Raw genomic sequence first — 21710 nt, 5'->3', positions numbered from 1 at the left:
TTGCTGTACTTAATCGTCAATAGAGCGCTAAGAGATTCTCTTATATAATAAACTAGCTGTTACTCGCGACTTCGCCCGCATAAAGTTAAAAAAATAATAAAAACCTATCTTACTAATAGGGAAAGAATTTTTAAAATCGGCCCCATAGTTTTGAGTTATTTCAATACATATAAATAGTACGAGTAGCATAGATAAACTAAGGTTTTAACTTAGAGAATATTAGTTTAGTATGAAAAAAAAACACTAAGACCTAAGGGAATACTTATTAATTGTGAGTACGCTTTTAAGTAAACAGAACTCAAGGATAATAAATGAATCAATTGAACAATATTAGCTTTGTTAAAGAATTATTTGAGTCAAATATGTGAGGTTATGTTCTAATACGTACATGGAATGCAATAAAGCTGCTGTTTGTAGTGAATGTAACGTTAAGTATTTCTCAATAAAATGCACAGACAATTCCACAGAACGTATTGAAATTGCAAATGCGAAGAGAATTTGTAACCTCCATGTTTTCGTTTTAATGCAAGAAAATGTTATAAAGCATTGATAATTAAAAGAGAAATTTAATTTGACTTATTGCATAACTGTTATGCAATTGTTGATTATTTAGACTGTTTCGTTGCACAATTAAAAATCGAGTGGTGTTCGTACCTCAATATAAGAATCAAGCGACTAAACAGTTGTGCGATACTTTAGTCAAAGATGTGTGCGGGCTCTAAATGTGGCCGACTGTCGCCATATTGTTGAATTTTCAAACTTAAGTAAATGAAAAGTTTAATGTAAAATAATTATTTTTAGACAGTTGCAGAACACTGTACAATTACGTCATCAGTTAGGCCTTAGGTTTACTAGATTCCTACATGTAGGTACCCTGTCGAAAACAGATAACACACACCACTGGGTACTGTGAGTCGAACGCTGCACAACAGCTGTCGCCGACCGTACACAGAACATCCATTCCAGATAGAATCCCTTATCGATCACAGCCGGCTCTTCCTATAGTAATGTCATATACGTTACACGCCGCAAGGGAATGTAACTCTAATTGCGTTTGTGTTAGGGTCGTGTTTACTTCGACGCTCCGTGACCCATAAACTCGTCCGGATTAATTTGCGATGGGTATGTGCCGGGAGAATTTTTTGACATGACATGACGTCATTAATATTAGTTTCCGTGTGTGTACGCCCCGGGCGACGCTAGGGGTGGGGCTGATTTGTTTTTCGACGTTTTGACATTTGAAATACGAATTGTATCTCAAATGTTAGCTTCCCTAGTGGTATTTGCATACGGGACTGTGGTATTTTTCATTCAGCCTTTTGAGTTTTAGTGTAGTAGATTTTTGTTTGTTTGAAAACCCTAATGTTTCACAGTAAATAGAAATGAAAAAAGATTCTTTGATGTAATTGTTTTATTTCTTTCCTTCCTTATCTAAAAATAACATTTATTTTATACAACCCTAACGTATCGAGTACTTGTATTAAAAATCCCAATTTGCATACATTCTCAAAAACTGCACGTTGAATATTTTTGCATGTATAGTTTCAAAAAGAAAATTACATTCCCAAAGTGTTCGACCGCGTATTTACGTTTAGCGAAACATTTATAAAACATTTTGTATTGGAAACTAAAATGAAATACAAAATGAACTATTTCGTTTTATTTTCCTGCTAAATAGATGATACAATTTTTAAATTAATTTCTTTATAAAGGGGAATAAAATATCCGTTTCACGCATTAAATTTTTACCTCTCAAATGAAGATGTTAACGCACAGTGAAGATTGTTATACTTTATACTAGGCTTCAATTTCCATTTATTTTATTATTGCCTAGTGATTCATCAGGGTTAGGTTGGCTTAAGTTTCAACGAGGTAAATTTCAAGCTAACACGTTTACTGCATAACAGGCCGATATAAGCCTGACGCGATACTTAAGGAGGTGTGGACGAAGAAAACTATGTCCCTCTCGCTAGTGCGAAAAGATTATCTTAGGTGTATACATTACATTTCATAAAATGTGTACATTGTTTCCACAAAGTTAAAGCAATTTAATCTATCCTAGTGCTTGTGGGTCTAGAAAGACCTGCCATGCACTGGCGGAAACATCAGTGGGGGCGCATTTTGGCCCGCCGCACCAGTTGAAGAATTATAATTTTACTTGCCGCAGTAAATGTGTTAACTATGTAGTTCGGAAACACATTTCATGATGTTATCGAATCGAAATACTAATATAACGAATGGATAAATGTAGCTAGGAAACCGGACATTATTACTCTTTACTGATGTGTTGTTGATTGTGTTAATAATCGTTTGCCCTTCAAGTACTTATCAAATGCATAAGTGATAAGTGTAAACATCGCTGTTATTCGATAGCCGTTATGTAAATAGCATTATGCTTACCAATAATAAGTTATTCGTGTTTACATTAAGCAATGTTGACAACCGTACGTTGCCCTGGGGGAATATTAACAGAACGAACCATCGCACGATTGTTTTGTAGCCAATTTAACTGTTTAGTTGCACAACTAATAATCGTGTAGTGTGCGCACCATATAAACAAACATCCATCCCTCTAAACTTTCATATTTATAATATTAGTAAGATTATATGAAAATTTACACGTAGGTATGTTTATGTCAGTGAGCACGTACTGCACGTAATTCCGGGGGTTCCATTATCCCGATCTAATATTCTACCTACACGTGACATGTCTCTCGGAGGACGTATACATCCAGACAATACCAAGCAATTAAGGCTTGATTCTACACCATCTTGTATACGAGGCTCGATATTTAGTAGTTATGTAACTTGTAATATAAATTGAAATAAGGTTGAAAATGTAATTTGTATTTCAAAAATTTTTAGCTAAATAATCTAAACACTTGTTTCGATAGATGGCGTTGTTATCAATTTAAAATTTAATTTTTATTTCAGTTATTGGTTTAATTATACTTCCTGGTTGACGGTTCAGGAACGACATTTATTTTGGCATCCTATTTACAATTTTATTAAGATTTAGTAAGTAAATATTACATTTGGATAACATTCACATCTTTAGTTGTAATTTATGTCAAGGGCCACCGCAGTGTTAAATATTACTTCGTTTATTGTCTTAGCAGATTGGGAGGTCATCGTGTCCTTAACACATTAAATGCCAGTACCATTTTTACACATTCAATACACCGGCGACACGGCATCATTTAACGTGTTAACTAATTTGACCTGTACAAGTGCTTCTAGAAGAGTATATTGACATTGTATAAAACTTGGGTATCAATGCAATTTATCGTCCATTCATTGTTTTTCCACCCATCGTTATAATCGTTCTAACTTAACTCATTTCTTTCTTACATATCCTCTTTCACCATTTGTAACTATTTATATTTATGTTACTTTCTTATTTCCGCTTCCTATTATGTCATTAGTATGAGTACATACTAGTCTTGTCAGTAGATGGTGAGGTTAAACAACCCCCTCCCCCAGCATTATCAGGTTACCGTCTTTGCCTTGCTCTCTGGATGCAGTGACACGAGATCTTTGTTATTATTATTGAACGATCCTGTATATAGTCCTATGTCAAGATAATGTATGTTGTGCTCGGATTATTTTTAAATTAATAAAAAATGGAATGAATCAGATCTTACTTCTTCACTGAGAGTTGTTAAATTGTCTCTTAGAGGGCCTAGTATATGTATTTAGTTAAAGATGAATTAAACAAATCTGCGTAGATGTTAGATATCTAATTCAGAGAAAATGTTTCTTTGTAATTCAACTTCCAAGTTATCTACAAGATATTTATCCTCTTTAAGATAGAAAAGGTATTTTCAGTCACTAGCGTTTGTAATTAGGTAAGCGCACACCCGCGGCTGCGACGCGCTGTAATCGCATTAACACCGCCTGTCCTGTGCTAATGGACGAATCGAATTACCGCCCGTCGGCGCTTTCAAATTGTTTTAACGTTATCTGGACAACAAGGTTTAGTAGTTCCACATCTAATACTAGTTTTAAACCTAAAATCATAGTTAAACTTTAACAATCAGATTTCCCTTTTCTCTGTAGAGGTCGCTACAATATGCTTTGGGCAGGGATGTGGAGAGAGTCCCACATACCTTGTATTTCTTCCCCAAGGCAGCTGGAATGCGTAACGCATTGCCCCTCTTAAAAAGAAGCATGTACACTTCCATACATCTCTCTTAGCTATCTGAATTTACTCCACTCTTATGCAAATCCTCTAACACACAAGCCAACTACACCTATGTCTTCCTTATTACTTTGTTATCAATAGGACTGGAGATTAGGAAGAAGTGCGGCAATAGCCGTTAAGTAATCAGTGTTTAAAGTTGATATTTGAATAGAAATAAACCAAGATAATTGTGCTTTAATGATTACTAGCTATAGCCCGCGAATTTGTCCGCATGGAATTAAAAAAAGACTAAAGTAAGTAGCCTATGTGTTCTTCCAGACTATCCTCTACATCTATGCCAAATTTCATTGAAATCCTTTCAGCCGTTTAATTTACTAACTATACATCCACACATCTAAACTTTCGCATTTATAATATTAGTATGATTAGTAAGATGATTCATTCAATGATTTTTCACTTTATTACCTATATCTAACTACTTTTCACACTTAATATTTGACGTTATGCTTCGTTAAAAATTGTAATTGTCAAAAAATTTTCAATATGGCCGCTTGATTGGCTTTAATATCGTTTGTCGAAATGCGAAATAAAAACCATTAATTTATTCACAACTGGAAACTTTTAACGAGCTGAAGAATATTAATATATTCAAATTGCATTTTATTTTTTATTTGCTTCGTTTGAAACGTGGAAAATATCCGAGCGCTTTGAAAAATATTATACAATTCCTAGCTGTACTCGTTGACTGATATGCAATCAGAATAAGATCTTGCGCACACCTTTGACTAAACTATCGTACAACTGTTTAGTCGCGCCTCGATTCCTATATTAGATTGTGCTGATCACACTACTCGATTTTTAGTTGTGCAACTAAACAGTTGAATTGGCTGCGAAACAATCGACAATCGCACAACAGTTTTGTGATAGTCTAGTCAAAGGTGTGCGTCTGCTCTTAACTTGCAAAAAAGGAGAAGGTTCTCCACTCGCCTGTATTTTTTTCTATGTCCATAAAGGTTTAACATATTTATGACAGATCAAAATTGTTGCGACGCCTATTTCCTTCGAGGTTTATCAAGCGTCATTTGCGCTCGGCCACCTCAAGCCCGGAGAATCTGTAAATGCGTCTTCAGTGGCCATTCAGTCACAAAAAAAAGCACAAAGGAAGCCTATATCCGGTCGAGTTTGATTACAATAAAGTGGCATACATAATCTACACTAGATGCAAATATTACGGTAATATTTTATTGCGAATTTTAGTAGATATGTACAAGTTAAAGTTAGTAGATTACTTACTACTGGCCTGATGATGGTATTATTTTTAAATACGTATTTTACATCGAAAAACATTGGTTACAAGACACCATACACTTAAAATCAGTTTAGCCTAGATTTCTCAAACCACAAGTATCCTTGTTAATATAAACGCGCCCTTAGCGACACGCACTGGAGGCGGGGGTTGCTGGGACGGCCACCCCTCGTTAGCAGAGGGTGGGGGGTTACCACCCCGTGCGTGTTCGACTTTTTACTATTGTTGTATTTAGATGTTTGAGCCGATTTCGAGCTGATTTATTGCCTAGGTAACCGATAGGATTTGCGAAGGAAAATATACGAAGATAATTTTTTCTCGGAAATTTACCTTGTATGTTTTCTTTTTTATTCGAAGCAGGCTTATATTTGTACTTTAGTGTTTTTTCTTGACAGAAAAAACTTTATTCAATAAATGCTTAAATAAAAAAATCCTAAGTAATGCTATTAAAAGGAAGGAATATTTTATTTTTGTTTATCTAACTCCGATGCGAATAAAAAATTGCTACGTAACTGTAAAAATTTTATTCTAAAAAATATATAGCTTGAATAAAAGTAATTTAATATAAAAAAATAACGAACAAAAATTTTCAGCACAAAAGCGAATACTTTTTACTTTCACATCGTTAACATATTCCCCGACCTTTTTCATTACTTTTTTTCCATTTCAGTCACCCGCATGCATTCCGTTATCTAACTCATGCCGGTATTGCATTTTAAACTTAATTTTTTATAGCATAAAATAGAAATTATGATGTAGGTTACTGAGTGAATGGTACCTAAAATGCTGCGTGTAGAATCACAGATAATATCTACGGTTCCTACGCATACGGTCGTAACTTATTTTTTGCGCAAAATGACTTTTGTATTTTTTGCAGCTTTTTATGTCTCATTTATAAACAGTTTTGTCATTGTAATACTTCTAAATCATTGGGAATACTCACTAAAATGAGTTTTCTCTAAAAATCATATTTTGATAATATTTGGTTTAATTGTTATTTGATTTTAGGAATACAAAGCGATAATAGAAATCTTGTTAAGAGTTTAAGAAGCACAAATATAATGTTAAAAAACTTAGTTACTACCTTTTATGAAGGATTCGTCGAACATTTAAAGAATAACATTAAAGGAGACACGTTTGCCTAATGTATTAGAAGTCGGAGCGTTACTCTGGCGCTCTTAGTTAATTGTTTTGGCACGAGGTGTCGCTTGTAACAGAACACGTGCTCACACAGAGGGTGCGTTGCCCTCCGCGGTTGCATAAAGAAATCTTTTGTATGTTACGTAATATTCTTATAATGACCCATTTTAATGAATTACGCAATTGTGCCGTAATTACAAGTTTTATGTGACTTTCAGCGCGTTTATGTTACGAGTAAAAAGCAATAATGTTATTCTGTTTGCTCCTTAAAGTGTTATTTCTACTTTTAGTAAAGGTTTTATGAGGTTTTTAAGAGTATTTGTAGCTTACCGTACATATTAGAGATGCTCTAAAGATTGACACACACGTAATACTTTTTTTTATATAATATAAGGTGGCAAGCGAGCAAGCGGCCACCTGAATCCACTGAAATGGAAAGCGACCGCTGCCCATAAACATCCGCAATTTCAGATGCGTTGTCTACCCTTCATTGACGGAGGAGGAGACGCACCATAAAGGGGATAATTTCCCTTTCCTATGCGTCTCCTCCACCATCAAATCCACTTTTCCTTCCCATCCTTTCCTCTTAAGAAAAGGGTGGAAAGGGAAAGGGACTAAAATTAGGCAGTCGTCAACATCTGAACGTTGTCAACATTAGTCAATTAGCCTCTTTGTTACGTACGTTGACCGTGTATTTTGACCCTTATTAATGACCTTGAGATGGAATAAATCCTTGATAAATATTAAATCTGATATTCAAATTCATTTCACCCCCACACGCGCCCCACTGAACCGTCGGGCCTCATTATATCTCCTCGAGTTAAACGCGATGAATTATTTATTATAACACCCTTAAATACGTCAACGACGATTATATCTCGAGATTATTTTGTTTCGTTCTGAAATAAAACGATATTACCTTAATTTCCGAAATTAATTTCCAGTCTCTCGATGGGGAAAACGCGTACCTACGATATTAAATTTTGATACGGATGAGTAAATGTGTCTTTAATTATATGGCCATTGCTACTCTACAGTGTAATTATATTTATCTATACTTTTCTATACTATTATAATAAAGCGTAAACATACACTTCTTTGTTGCCTAAGATGTCAGCAATTACAGTATATTTTTGAATAATTCTTTCTTTAATGAAAATCCCTATACTTACGTCACGCTTTAAGCTATATATTTTAACGCCATTAAACTTAAGGGGTAAATATTTTGAATAAAAACCATAATGTGGGAAAGAGAGCATAAGTTGCTGCCAACATCAAGGATGCAAGATTACCAAGGTTTGTAATGTCAAGTCATTTTGACATTTCCTATTGAAAATAAAATTTTCATAATTTCACGCGGGTGAAGCCGCACGGGAACAGTTAGTGTTTTTATAATCAACAAGATGAAAAAGAAAAAAAACAGAATTTTTACTTTAAAGTATTTTGAAAGACTTCGGCGACATTTTAGTACACGCTCGAAGTCACTTTTATTACTGCTTATATGATAAAAAGTTCTAAGAAATACTATAAAAATTATATTTACAAATAACTTACAAATTCTTAGATACGTCTACGTCTTGAAGGAAATATAACATTTTCGTATTTACGTAAACTGTCATATCGTGTTTGTAGCAGAGCTTTGAGAGCTGCGTGGGCGTATTCTTGTAGCTGTAAATATAGGAAATGTCACCTTTCCTCGTGTTTACCAAACACTTCACAAATAAATCCTTAGTGACACATATTACGTCATTCCAATGGTATGACGTAATTTTTGGTTATTCAGTGTACAATACGACAAACTTATCTGGCCCGGTGGAAGAATATTTTAGGTACACGTATGTTAGAAAATCTGTAAAAGAAATACTCAAAACATTGAAAACAAGACAAGACATAATAAAACAGTTTTATCCAATGACAATCTTTTCGCGCATTTTAAATATTAACTTATGTTTAAAAGGTATTATAATTAGGTTCCACTTTTGCCCACGGGTCATAAATGTTAGTCGAACTATACAGAACTATCAGCTGTTTCTTCTTAACTTTCTGAGTTCGTTCATTAAGGCAACTTGCATTCTTAAAACCGTGTCTCTAAAAACCATTGATATAACTTTGAGCTAGAACATTGTTAAAAAACATATGTTTCCCTACATTTTAATACAAAGATTTACAAAAGCTATATTTTAGCTTAATTAAGATATATCTCACGTATTCTAACAGTAATATTTAGAAAGTACAATGACCCTTAAGCACATTTCGGTCAGAAAACTGCCACGTCGCAACTGACAGTAACGATGATGTATCGACTCCGTAAAAAATGACAACCAAGCAAAATAACTCGTGTTACGATTTAGATATAACCAGTGGAAACTAACGGAGGGGTTATCCAGCGATGTCATGTTACCAAGGTATCAAACTTACAGTTTTACAAATAAACGCGGTATAATTTAAACTTAGAAATAAACTGAGTATAAGCAAAATTTGTACTAATATTTGCTTTGCTATTCCTAAGTTTAACTTTATACCGCGTTTGTTTGTAAGGCTGTAAGAGTTTATAGATGAATACTGGAACGAATCTTAAACACTTCCTTCTTAATCGCTGCTTATAATGTTAAATGATATTTGTTATTTCAGACGCTGTTACATGATTGTCGTTTTAGTATTCTGATAGTGCATTAAACATCTTACTCGAAGATTTACATTTTGTTATAATTCGGTAGCTCTGGGACTTAGCACTAGTCTTATAATCTACATGTCCTGAGTTTGAATACCTGACAATTTACCGGTGAAGAAAACCATCTTGATACAACCTACACATATCAGAAAAGAAATTCAAAGATGCGTATGAAGTCCAGCTATACAACATGGTTGTCTTTGGCCTAGTCACTTCTAACTTGGAGTTGGCTTTGAGTTGTCATTGGGAATGTTGAGATGACGATATTAACATGAAGGTCATGAGAATTCTAGTAAAATGTACGAAAACTGAACTTTATTACTGAATTTTATAGAAGATCGAAGTATCAAATTGTAAGCAGACATAGCCTATCAAAGTCCGACAAACATCATTTTCAGCGAACAAAAGTGCACGCAACCCTCAAATGGACCGTCCGAAACAGATATCCCAAGCAGTAAAGCATAAAACGTCACGAAACGACGCAAACATACGCTACCGAGTTATAGCTCAACTACTCACACCCGGCTCGACCCGGGCGAACCGGGCTCACCCGGATACACCCGGGTATAGCCGGGCAAAAGCGACGCACACCCTACTCGTCCCCCTTCCCCCAACAACCTTCGTACTTTCGCGAACACTCCGGGAATAGAGGAAAAATCTCCCCAATATTTTTTTCCTACTGTTCGAGAGAATCCGTTGAAAAAAATTCCGAATATTTTTGCATGGGATTAATTTTTTTTTCGCTCATTCGACCTTTCAGTGGGGATTTTACGTAGCCGGCTGTTGCGAAACTTTGACAGTATTCAAAGCTGAAAGCTCAGGCGAGTAAGCTGCCTTTTCATATGGATTGAATTTATATATCGAAAAAGTAACATAAAGATTTTTTGTATGAACTAACATATAACATTTCAGCTTTTAAAAATTAAAACATGTTTATGACTAGCTGTTGGACGCGACTTCATCCCCGTGAAATTAAAAAATAATAAAAAACATAGCCTATGTAACTCTCAGATATTTTATCTTTCTAACGGTGAAAGATTTTTTAAAATCCGCCCAGTAGTTTTTGAGTTATTTCAATACGTACAAAAACTATATCTCATTTGATATCTTTTAACAAAAGTATGAAGTTCACAGAAATTTTGAATCTATTTAATTATTATAAAAATTAAATAAAACTTCAATTAAAAATCTATTACGATAGAAATAAACTATAAATAATATTGTTGAAGCCCGGTTCTATCCCACGGAATAACAAAAGGCAATCGGCAATCGAGTTCGATTGACATTAGGCTACCTAGATACCGCAGCTGGCAACCCGGCTGACCCCAGGCGGTATACAATTGCCGCCAATTGACATGAGAGTGCGGCAACCGGCAACCGTGAGACACGCCGAAGCCAAATTAATAAACGTGTGCTTCGTCTAGCACAGTTTAATTGTCACTAAGGGACTCCTTAGTGTTATTGAAAATATACTGAATTACCTCTTAAACAACGAAGCTGTACACCGTTTGTTTTGACAGTTTCACTTGGTTATTGGTCTGGCAGTTTTCATACAAAATTGATAGCTTCTATACACAATCATTATGTTTTCTAAGACCTATTATCTTCATTTGAAATTAAACACAATTTGTAGAAATATATTTTCCGTAAATTACAATCTGTCAGACTTTAAACTTGACTTAGCTAAAGGTTGTCAAACAAGTTACCGTAAAAGCGTGCGCGGCTTTGACCAAACTATCGCACGACAGTTATGCGATTGTCGATTGTTTCAACTGTTTAGTTACACAACTAAAAATCGACTAATGTGTGCATCATATAAGCTCATAGCAATCAAAGTCAGACTAAACAGTTGTTCCATAGTTTAATTAAGTGTGCGGTCTTTATGTGTAAAATAATGGATATATCCTAAGTTCATCTGACAACATAAACGTTGACATTTAACTTAAATACTGCAATTGTGGTTAATAATTGATTGATTTTATTCAAATTAAATCCAGCATTACTTGGCACTATTTTAATGAATATTTTTTACTTCAGTTGTCGAGTAAAAGTTCTATAGGGACAAAACTAATTATGTAACTTGTTATAAATAAATCGAACACTTTTAGTAAAGTGATTTAAAAAAAAAACAATAAAATATTAATCGAAGTAAATATTTATTATGCTTATTTTATTTATATTCGATGAGAAAACAATTTAATTAATGGTAAAATAACAATAATTTAACTTTATTTATTCAATTACAAAACAATGCAGGGTTAACGACCGTCGGTTAGTTTGTAGAATATCGTGCAGTGGCATTTTACTTAATGCCATAATCAACTCATAGTACAGTCGGCGTCGTTTGCAGTGTTCCGCTTAAAAGCGGAAAAGCTGTAATTCTAACGTCCGATAATCGGTACATGTTATGACATGTTTACGTTTTATATTAATAAAAACACCGATAGCTTCTATCGTTTCCTTGAAGCGATGCGAATTTTAAATTAGTTGCAGTTGGTATTTTTTCTGTAAAAAATGAATGAAGGCTACAAAGGAAGAGGAAGCCCGGAGAAAGTATGGATGGATTATGTGAAAGAGGATATGCTTAAGAAAGGAATGGATTCGGATATGACGGATGATAAAAATGTATGGAAGAGCAGCAAATACTGTGCCGACTCTCCATAAGGGATAAGGGCAAGTTGATGATGGTATTTTTCTGTCTGCAACATCGCGAAAGAAGGCAACTGTACCTATCAGTAGTGTTTGGTGCAAATGTCAATAGTGTATTGTATCCGTTCATTTTAAACGGTACGTAAAATGTTTCGTTCATTTTAAAATAGGTGCGTCGACAACAAATATCAATTGCGATGAGATTTAAATGTCTAAAAGGTGCGGAGGGTCTGTTATTAAATGTCTGCATAACTTATACGTAACCTCTCTATTCTTTATCTTAATCCATTCCTCAAATCTTGTCTGTTATCTATGAATGCATGGAGGTAAATACCAGCCACTTTGTAATTTACTTAGCAATCATATTCATACTAATATTATAAATGCGAAAATTTGGTGGTGGCGATATAGAGGGTAGTCTGGAAGCATATAGACTGCTCACTTTTTGTTTATTTTTAATTCCACGCGGACAGTGTCTCGGGCGAAAGTTAGTTGGTATCGACTTTACTTATATAAATTTAATGTTTAAAGAATGTGACGATTTCTTTTGCCGATACTTTTAATTAGCAGAGCGGTTTAATTATTTCATATATTTGTTGAAAAATGGACTTCATCATCATCTTCCTCCTTATCACACTCCCGTAATGGCGCGGCGCAACAGGTTTTTGTCCTGCACGTAACTCTATCATCCGTCATCTTAGTCATTATTCCCTTCTTGATCATGCTACCTTTCACGCAATACATCCATCTCGTTCTAGTATATCGTATATCGTTAGTATACTCTATCGATCTCTTTATAACCAGCGTTAATCATTATTTATTTAAGTGCTTCGTCCTTCACTTACTTCTTGTCTATTTTCATCAAAAATCAATAGTCAACATGGACGATGTTTGATGTTTGTCAAGTTCTGATTTATTGTTACTTTTGTGGTAAAGAAAATTTTTAACATTCCGTGATTTTTTTTATAGAAACAATATATTCTATAACTGATATAAAGGGAATACGAAAGAGATAAAATAATTTACATGAAAGTACCAACAATTCGTCATGAGTACGGAATTTAATTTGACTATTTCTCATTTATTGGTGCGTGCTCAGTGAATACTGTCACTACTTCTATACACATATAAATTTGGGAGAGCAGTGTACCGTTTTCAAATTATTCCAGTCTCCCGCAGTACGCGTAATGAAAGACCGAGCTCCACCGAATTAGTGGGAAGTCCATAACAAAAGGATGAAATCCCGGCGTCCACCTTCTCTTATATACTGAATACATAAGTATTTTGTACATAAGCTGAACGTAATAATTAACTCATTGGTATTGCGTGACAACGGAATAGGGGAATTAATAACAGAAGTATACAAATTGTTTCTTGAAAGATTTTTTTTTGCAATTGGACATATCCTGATATTCTAGAATAGCTTTAGATCTTCTATGATTTAGTATTATTAAAATGTAATAAGAAGATACAAAAGAATATATTTTATTAACTAAATTGTTGAATTCAACAGTTTTATGTCTAATTTTGTACGTAAAATAATATAAAACGCCATAAACAATGATAAAAGCGACTGTACAGTTTAATGAGTATGATAAATCATTGTTATTGGACAGTCCGGTGCTAAACGGTGTTACGGTATTTTGTAACATGTCGACATTGTCGCCGACTGTACTCGTTAGGGGCCGTGACCAGATGTGTCCTATTTACGACATGTTTCGTGCCAGATATCGTTGACATGCTACTATACTGTACTCTTCAGACGATTTTTTCAGTAAATTCAATTTATAGTGTAACCTAACTATCTAACTTCTAACTAATATTAAAAATGCGAAAGTTTAGATAGATGGATGGATGTTTGTTAGAGTTTGTAGCCTAAACGGCTGATCGGATATCGGTGAAATTTGGTACAGATGTAGAGGATAGTCTGGAAGAACACATAGGCTACTCACTTTTGTTTTTTACTAATTTCTCGCGAACGGAGTCGCGAGCGAAAGCTTGTGTATAATATGTAAAAAACATACAGTTTTACTAGAAACATAGTACAAGACTCACTTACAGTGGCGCCCCCCATTATACGGAAGTAGGTAGCTTAAAAACCATACATCGAGGTCAGTTTTCAGTACAATTACTATCTGTCTTCGAATTGAAGATACATTATAGGAACAAAAACATGTTCTTTTCACGGCAATTACACACAGCCCTGAACAAATGAAGGACAAATAATTTAAATAAATAATGAATCACGTTCACTGAAACAATATTAACGTCTTCGTATATTTACGAGTAATTGTTTTCGTGAGTTGAAATAACAACATTTATTATATTGATTTTTAATTTGTACAAATATTGTTAGTAGTTGCTTTAGTAAATACTATTCCCATATTGTTTCTCTAAAAAATAAATGTTAAAAACACAACACATTCAGAAATAATAACAGAAAAACAAACATGTCGTAGAAACTAAGTAGAAAAAAATTATAATTAACTAAATAAAAGATTATAAATCGTTGTGATGCTGACCGGATTGGGTCCACGCTCAACTTTGAATGCTGAGTGCTACTCATCATTAGCACATCTAGAATATTTTTTAAAGTTAATCACTTTATAACGATATTCCAACTAACCTTTCTCACGCGATAACAAAATCAACAAACAAACAAAAAGCAGAAGGACTGTGAAGAATTTAATGGGAATGAATAATAAATCGCAAATTAAGAAATGCAGTACTAATTACGTTCAACAAAAAACTGGCGCGACTCGCTGACCGTCCGCCCGCTGTGTGGCCCCGCCCCGATTTTATCCATTGCAAAGAGCAGTTGTACCCAAAGTTTAGTGCGATTGTATTGCATAGAGGCCTTTGACGGCCTTTGCGAAGAACTGCAGCCCAATTAAGGTAATTCATAAAACTTTAGAAATACCTTTTTGTTCTTTAAACTAAAGCCGAAAATACATCATCAGAAATTCATCAATTTGGTCTAAGTAATTGTTTTAAATTTATTAAATTTCTTACGCGCACCGTAGTTTCGGAATCCCTGAACGACTGAAGCAAGCAGTCTGTCTACACGACAGCACACTTAATGGTCATTAGGCGGCGCGTGGAATACTGGCCAGTGTGTTCTCGTATTACTTTGTTGTGTGGCGACAGTGTTAGCGGGCAGAATCTCGCAAAATTTACCATATCATTCTTTCATACATCAATGTAATGAAAACTAAAGCATCAATTCTTGAAACATTACCATAGTCAATTGTAATAAATTAGTCCGACAAAACAATGCTGACCTTAAGACAAGCATATTGAAGCCGCGCCACGCTTCCTTTGTGATACAATGATAAGTAATTGATGGCAACATTTAAAAGTCAAATCGACTGCGAACAATCGTTAAGAACGCCACAGCTTTCGTCTTCTACACAGGGTTGCCGCATTAATGCGCGCCAACGTTATTTATATCCATCAGGACTTACATTATGAATTATGTTTACGTTCTAAATGGTTAACTGCCGCTATAAAATGAACATAATCATTAGTTATAAAACATTGTAGGGTTTTTGAACCTTAACATTAAAAAAATTGTTGATAGTTGACATCTAATATTTTCTATTTGTAAATCAATTTGTAGCTACTCGCTGCACGCGTGAAGTGAGGCCCCACCCATTCGATAATTACTGTATTTTAAGAAAGTTTGCAGAACATTGCGTGCGCTTGAAATGCCTCGAGTAAATAATTCATCACTTCCAAGTAGGTCAAGTTCGCATGTGTCGGCTGGTCGGTGCTCGCATCCGTTGCTATACAATGCGATGCAACGCTGAAAAACCGGTCAAACTTGACACTGGCCGTATGGCAACCGCATTGCACCTCCGCGCCACTCGGCAAATGTGGGAAACTATTTGATTGATTCGCTCCGGACCTTTTCACAGTCGATTATTTATTTTTAAACTGTCTAATGAATGTAACAACTTAATAAGGCTATGGCTATATTTGGACGATGAACAGCGATATTAAACCTTGCTGTTTGTAATTCGTAATACACTATCCTATGGGTATAGATGTTGTAGCTAATTGCCCAAAACACAACTGGCCATATAGTTGACGTGTTTGTAACATTATGATTTTCTTTCTTTTCAGCCAAAAAAGCTGCTACAGCCCTTGGAATTGGACGTCGGTGACGGCGACGGGCGACTGACCGCGGGCGCCGCGCGGGCCCGCGCCCGCGCGCCCGCCCTGAGCGGCGGCGAGCCGGCGGGGGGCGGCGGCGGCTGCGGGGCGGGGAGCTGCACTACACACTACGCTTCTATATCAACTGTCACTTCGCCCAAACAAGCAAAGAAACAGTTATAGACCCCTTAAATCTATGTTATACGTTAGTTTTTATGTTTTAATTTATTTTTAGTGTTATACGCCGGTAGCCTTTATCCGTCGCTAGCGAGCTGTTAATGATTTAAGTTTTTTATTTGTATTAATTATATTTTCAATTGTTAAAAAATAACGCAGAATATTTTTGTACCTCGAAGCAAAGTGTTGAACGAAATTTTCCGTCCGATGTCGTTATCTCCCCGCGCCCCCTTGCGGCCCCCCGCGCTCCACACTCTGCCTGTCACCTGTTAACTTATCTGTACAAAGCATTATTGAGAATTGTCTGTTATTGTCTATTATTATTTGGACTCAATTGTTTTCTAAAATGTGAAATTGAGAGATAAAATGTTTCTAAGAAATGAACATTAATTAACGATAAGTCTGTACTATGATGAATTTATTAATTTTGGTTAAAGCAGAATTATTTAAAACTTACAACTGTGATATCCTCTCGGGCATTAAACCTAATGTTTCGGAAAGCTATCGCGTATTAGCACTATTTCTTCGACACAAAAATATCTTGTTTCCGAGCCATTGAAACTACCGATTTAGATATCTCCAACTATGGATATTAATTTTTCTATTCAGACTAGTCGTTATTCAAATATTTTCAGACGTTTTTTATTTTATTTTACTGCATTTTTTATGGTTGTCATTTTTTTATTGTCTATTGCTATAATTGTAGATTTCCGCGATCATTAAAAATGTTGCCAGTTTAATATCTTTATTGTGTTGTACAGATAAGTTCACACCGTTCATGCTAAACCACTGGAACGGAATTGCTTACCCTTAACACACCTTTACTAGATTGTCTGTTGTGTAGAATTTAAATTCTAATAGATACTGCGTTGCAGAAAACAAAACTTGAACGCGTTTACCTCCCTATGCGAACAAAAAAAACTACTTTTGATTACATGATTTTCTTATTTGTTTTCAATTTTATTTGTGGTTCATTCCAAGTTAATTGCAATTTTGTACTCAAAGAGATATCTATAGTTTGACAGCAGGTGAATAGCGTTTTTTTTTAAACCGCGGCTAAAGTTTTGAGACATTTTTGCTTACGTTAAAATGTTTTAATTATGTTTCCTATAAAATACGTGCAATCTATTAAATTGTTTTCTTTGTTTTTTTCCTGAATGTTAAAGCTTCATTGTCATTATTTAAATTACAGAGAAATAATTGTTTAATCTATATCATATTTTGTGCGCTTGTTTATGGTGACTTTATTTTTGTATTACGTTACATTTATTTGTTCATTTTCCTTTGTAGATCTTCCAACAGAAATGTAACACGTTTTTTATTATCGTTAACTCATAGACACGATTTATTTTTTGTCATAGATATTCTTATGATTATTTAAGTTTTCTTTGTTAATTGTAATGGATGTGATTGAGGTTATATGGACTTAACAATTGATCTTTTTAAGGTTGTACTAGCGATAGGTATCTCTTTAGAACAAGAGACGAGGCTGGGGTTATGTATTGTACGTACCTGCCAAAGCTAGATAAGTACATAAAGTATTTCAGTGTATAAAATACTTTCAAAGAAAGGCTCTCTGGTGGGTACACGTTTTCCGTACAGTTAGTGGACGTTATATACCATATCTCTAAATAATAAGATGGTGCAATGGTTAAAGTGGCGGACAAAGTGCACAGAGAGTAATTATAATTTAGTTGTGATACAAGTGCGCGATCGCGTTCGCATTGTTGCAAACAAGTGCAATGTTGGACTGTATGTGTATATCGTAGTTAGGAAAGTTAAGAGTTACGGTGCATTTATCTATGGGTGCGTTCGGACTTAGGTTGACTTTGAAATTTATTTTAAAAATGTAATGATGTATTTTTGTAACATTACTTCAGTAATTAATGGATTGAAGTTAAAAATTTATTGTTATATATGCTAGCTATTTGTTTGGGAAGCCATCTTTGTTTTTGGACGAAGCTCTCTTTTGCAGTTATTAAAAATTAATCTTTTATTGAAAATTACAAAATCAATCTACGTCCAGCGCTCGTTAAAATAAAGACAAAACGGTACAAGTTGACATCTCTTGATGAGAACTCATGGTATATCGTATTTAGTCGTTCATCATACTGGGACAGTGAATCGTGACATTTACAAATTCACAAAGCAGTTTAATTGCCTTTTAAACATTTAATATTTATTTATTTCACGTGACTATGTTCGAATCGTGAGTTCTTGTCGCGAAGAGTCGATCCAGTGACAGCAATCGGGCTAAAATGAGAGTAGGACGCTTCGTGTTTATGGTTCCTTTGAACTTAAAGCCACGGCTACATTGACGGAATTAAAAATTTTAAATATAATAACTATTTATTACTTATCGAGATAAGTGTAATCCTACGAATATATTTCTATTAAACTTTTTATGATTAAAATAAATTTAAAATGGTTAATATTCCTCTCTCAATTTAGCCATTTTGTATCTGTGTTAGCGTCGTATTTAAATTATGATTCTGATACAAATGATTCCTTTGACATTTCTCTAATGTTGGGTTTATTTAGGATAGCTTAGGTACAAGTAGTTTGTTTAGATACCAAGTTATAAAGTTTGCTGACATCTCTAATGATAAGCAACTTCAATAAAAATTAGACAATGTTTGGGCTCGCCGAAGTTTGCCTTAAGATAAGTACAATAAAAAACATTTAATTTATCACTTTAACTGTATTTATCATATTAACATCAAGAAATAATCTTAATAGAAACAACGAACATCGATGCGTAAGTTGTTTTGAAAATTTATTGTATCATAACTGTAATAAAATGTTGTGAGTGCAGAAACGTGGAGTTATGTCATAAAATGTCGGATTGCGAACGACACAGAAATAATTCTGCCGCTATGTTCGTGCCAGAAACTTTATAGATCGATACCGAACAGGACGAGTGACATGGCGGCCATCTTTTAATCCGTTAGAGAAATGTAATCTAGTAATTCTGTCCTTTAATACCTTATAACCAAATTTGTAGGTTAGATTTATTTATTTGGTATACGATTTAAATCAATATGTTAATTTGTATTGTTAGGAATAAAATTAGTACCGTGCTATAGAATTGGCGCAACTCTAGATTATCGGCATAAACGTCACGTCCCTAGCTGACAGCTGTCAAATGTCACTAGAGGTATGGATAGATTGGCGCGCATCCTAAGTCTTGACGAGAAGTATTGCTCTGAGTTAAAAGCGACAGTATCAATTAAATAAGTTGTCTAATAGTATGTTCTACGAAAAACTGTTGCAAAAAATTTTACTGGTACATGAAATGTCAATGGAATTGTTATAGCGAATCGATGTATTAAAAAAACAATAAACTAAAGTATTTATTTCGTTATTTTTTAAGTTTTGGATGATTTTAATTGTTCTCGTTGCTTTATTTGGGGATTTTTATCGATTTTTAGATGTAGTAACAGTATGGAACGGGGGTTGAACATATTTAGTACACGTCCGATTGTATCGGCTTAGTTTACATTTCTAGTGTACAGTTCAATTTTTCTATTCCGATGTTCGTGTCCGTTCTATCCCCGACGTGTAATGTTGTTTGTTATTGCAATTCGTGATTACTCACTATTCCAAAAGTTTCCTGATGTAATTTATTATCTTGATAAATGAAATGACGCTTCTAAAGTGTACTATTACATATGTAAATATAGGACGAACTAATACCTATTATAATAGTGAATGTTGTAATTTGTATATAAGTAACGAAAATTAAATTTTAAATACATAGATAATATTGTGCGTATTCATTTATTTCTCTCTGAAAAGATAATCCCGAAATTTATATATATTAACTTTAGCCCGCGACTCTCAGCTCGTGGTATTAAAAAAATTAAGTAAAGACTATGCTGTCTATGCCAAATTTCATCGAGATCCGTTAAGTGGTTTACGCTATAAACTATAACAAACATCTAATAACTTTCACATTTATATGAGACAAATAAAATTGGGGATCTGCTCGTTACTACCATGGGCATCGCCAAATGACCTAGGTTAGAACTACCCCTCCCTTTCCCTTCAAACCCCTGGCGACGACTGTCTTCTACTATTAAAATACTGAACATCGACTTATTCTTATTTGGGTGTTTCCGCATTGCCAACACTTAAAAAAAGTAAGGAGGTATAAATAAGGGAAGGCAACATTTGAAATAAAAAAATGCAATATATTTCAATCGATTTTTAATAAATAGTACCGATTGTAAAACGTATGTATAACTGCATACAATTTTCATTTTTAAAACCAACTTTCAAATACTGACAATCAAAAATGTACCTTAATTCAATACTTAAATGATACAAATTGCATTGGATACTTAATAATTAATTTTGTCTCGTTTATAATACAAACAACCTCACTCACAACTAATAGGAAACGGGATTAGGAATCCAACATTTTAAACAAATTTCACATTTATTGCTTGGCGTTATGGACTAAATTTAGTTGACAAAATCGTTTAAAATTAATAAAATAAATATCATGCAACTTTACATATCCGTAATACTCAAATCCGGCTCGAAGGACCATTTTCGTTAAATGCAATATTGAAAAGTCCATTTTGAGATCATTAAATATGATACAATCTACATCATTTTAATTCAAAAATGCAAAAACATTCGTTAAAAGGAGATCCTAATTACAAAATAAGGTAATAAACTGCAAAACAACCTTCATTAAAAATACGAAATAATCGGCACCAAAGAATTCGCACCGGCGACTTTTTTAACTTGTGAATTCAACATAAAAAAGTTTTGCTGAAAACCTGAATATAAAATAATCACATAAAAACAAGCCAAATTCAACGAAAATTTCTCATAATAATTAAAATCAGGGTACACGATGTCATTTACACAAATATATAGTCAAAAAACCATAGACATTCTATAAATGCAGAGTATACAATAGGAAGAACATGGAGGTTATTCAGGACGTTTTGGGGCATCGGTAGTCTGATAGACATAACAAATAAATAAACTTAAATTAATAAAATTTAAACTAACACATCCTAAATAGGACTTAAGTCGTAGGACGCAAAATTGGTGTTTCTAGCGTTCTAGAACATTCTTTTATTTGGTTCAAACTCTGCTTCTTTTTATCGAAATAAATTATAAATAACGCTGTTTTGTGGAAAGTTGTTTGAACTACATTTACATAAATAAAAAAAAACTAATACAAATCTTTCTATCACATTTTTGGTATAACAAATATATTCATTACATATTCTAATAAAATAAGAATTAAATTATTGTCTAGTAAATACTTTTGTTAAAACACAGATATACCAAACAGAAATTCAGAAATCATTTATTTAATTTTCACACATAGTTTAATGGTAATTTATTCATTTTATTAAACCTCATTTTGCAAGACGTTAAAATAGGAATTAATATTTTTATTTATGGTCAAAAAATTGTTGCATCGTATTTTACCCATTTCAATG

At 34.0% G+C, this 21710-nt stretch overlaps 1 long non-coding RNA gene across 1 annotated transcript in view; it reads left to right on the top strand.

The window, feature by feature from the left end:
- The window catches only part of LOC106107635, a 69732-nt gene extending 50784 nt beyond the window's left edge, over nt 1-18948 (top strand). The window contains exon 2 of the long non-coding RNA XR_001225876.1: nt 16036-18948. This is a non-coding gene — a long non-coding RNA (uncharacterized LOC106107635). The remainder of the gene's footprint in view (nt 1-16035) is intronic.
- Nucleotides 18949-21710: the final 2762 nt, after the last annotated feature.

The sequence above is a fragment of the Papilio polytes genome, unplaced genomic scaffold (genome assembly GCF_000836215.1).
Source record: "Papilio polytes unplaced genomic scaffold, Ppol_1.0 DF821956.1, whole genome shotgun sequence".
Taxonomy (NCBI): Eukaryota; Metazoa; Arthropoda; class Insecta; order Lepidoptera; family Papilionidae; genus Papilio; species Papilio polytes.
Note: the sequence above shows the minus strand (reverse complement) of the source record. Positions and strands in the feature narration are given on the sequence as shown.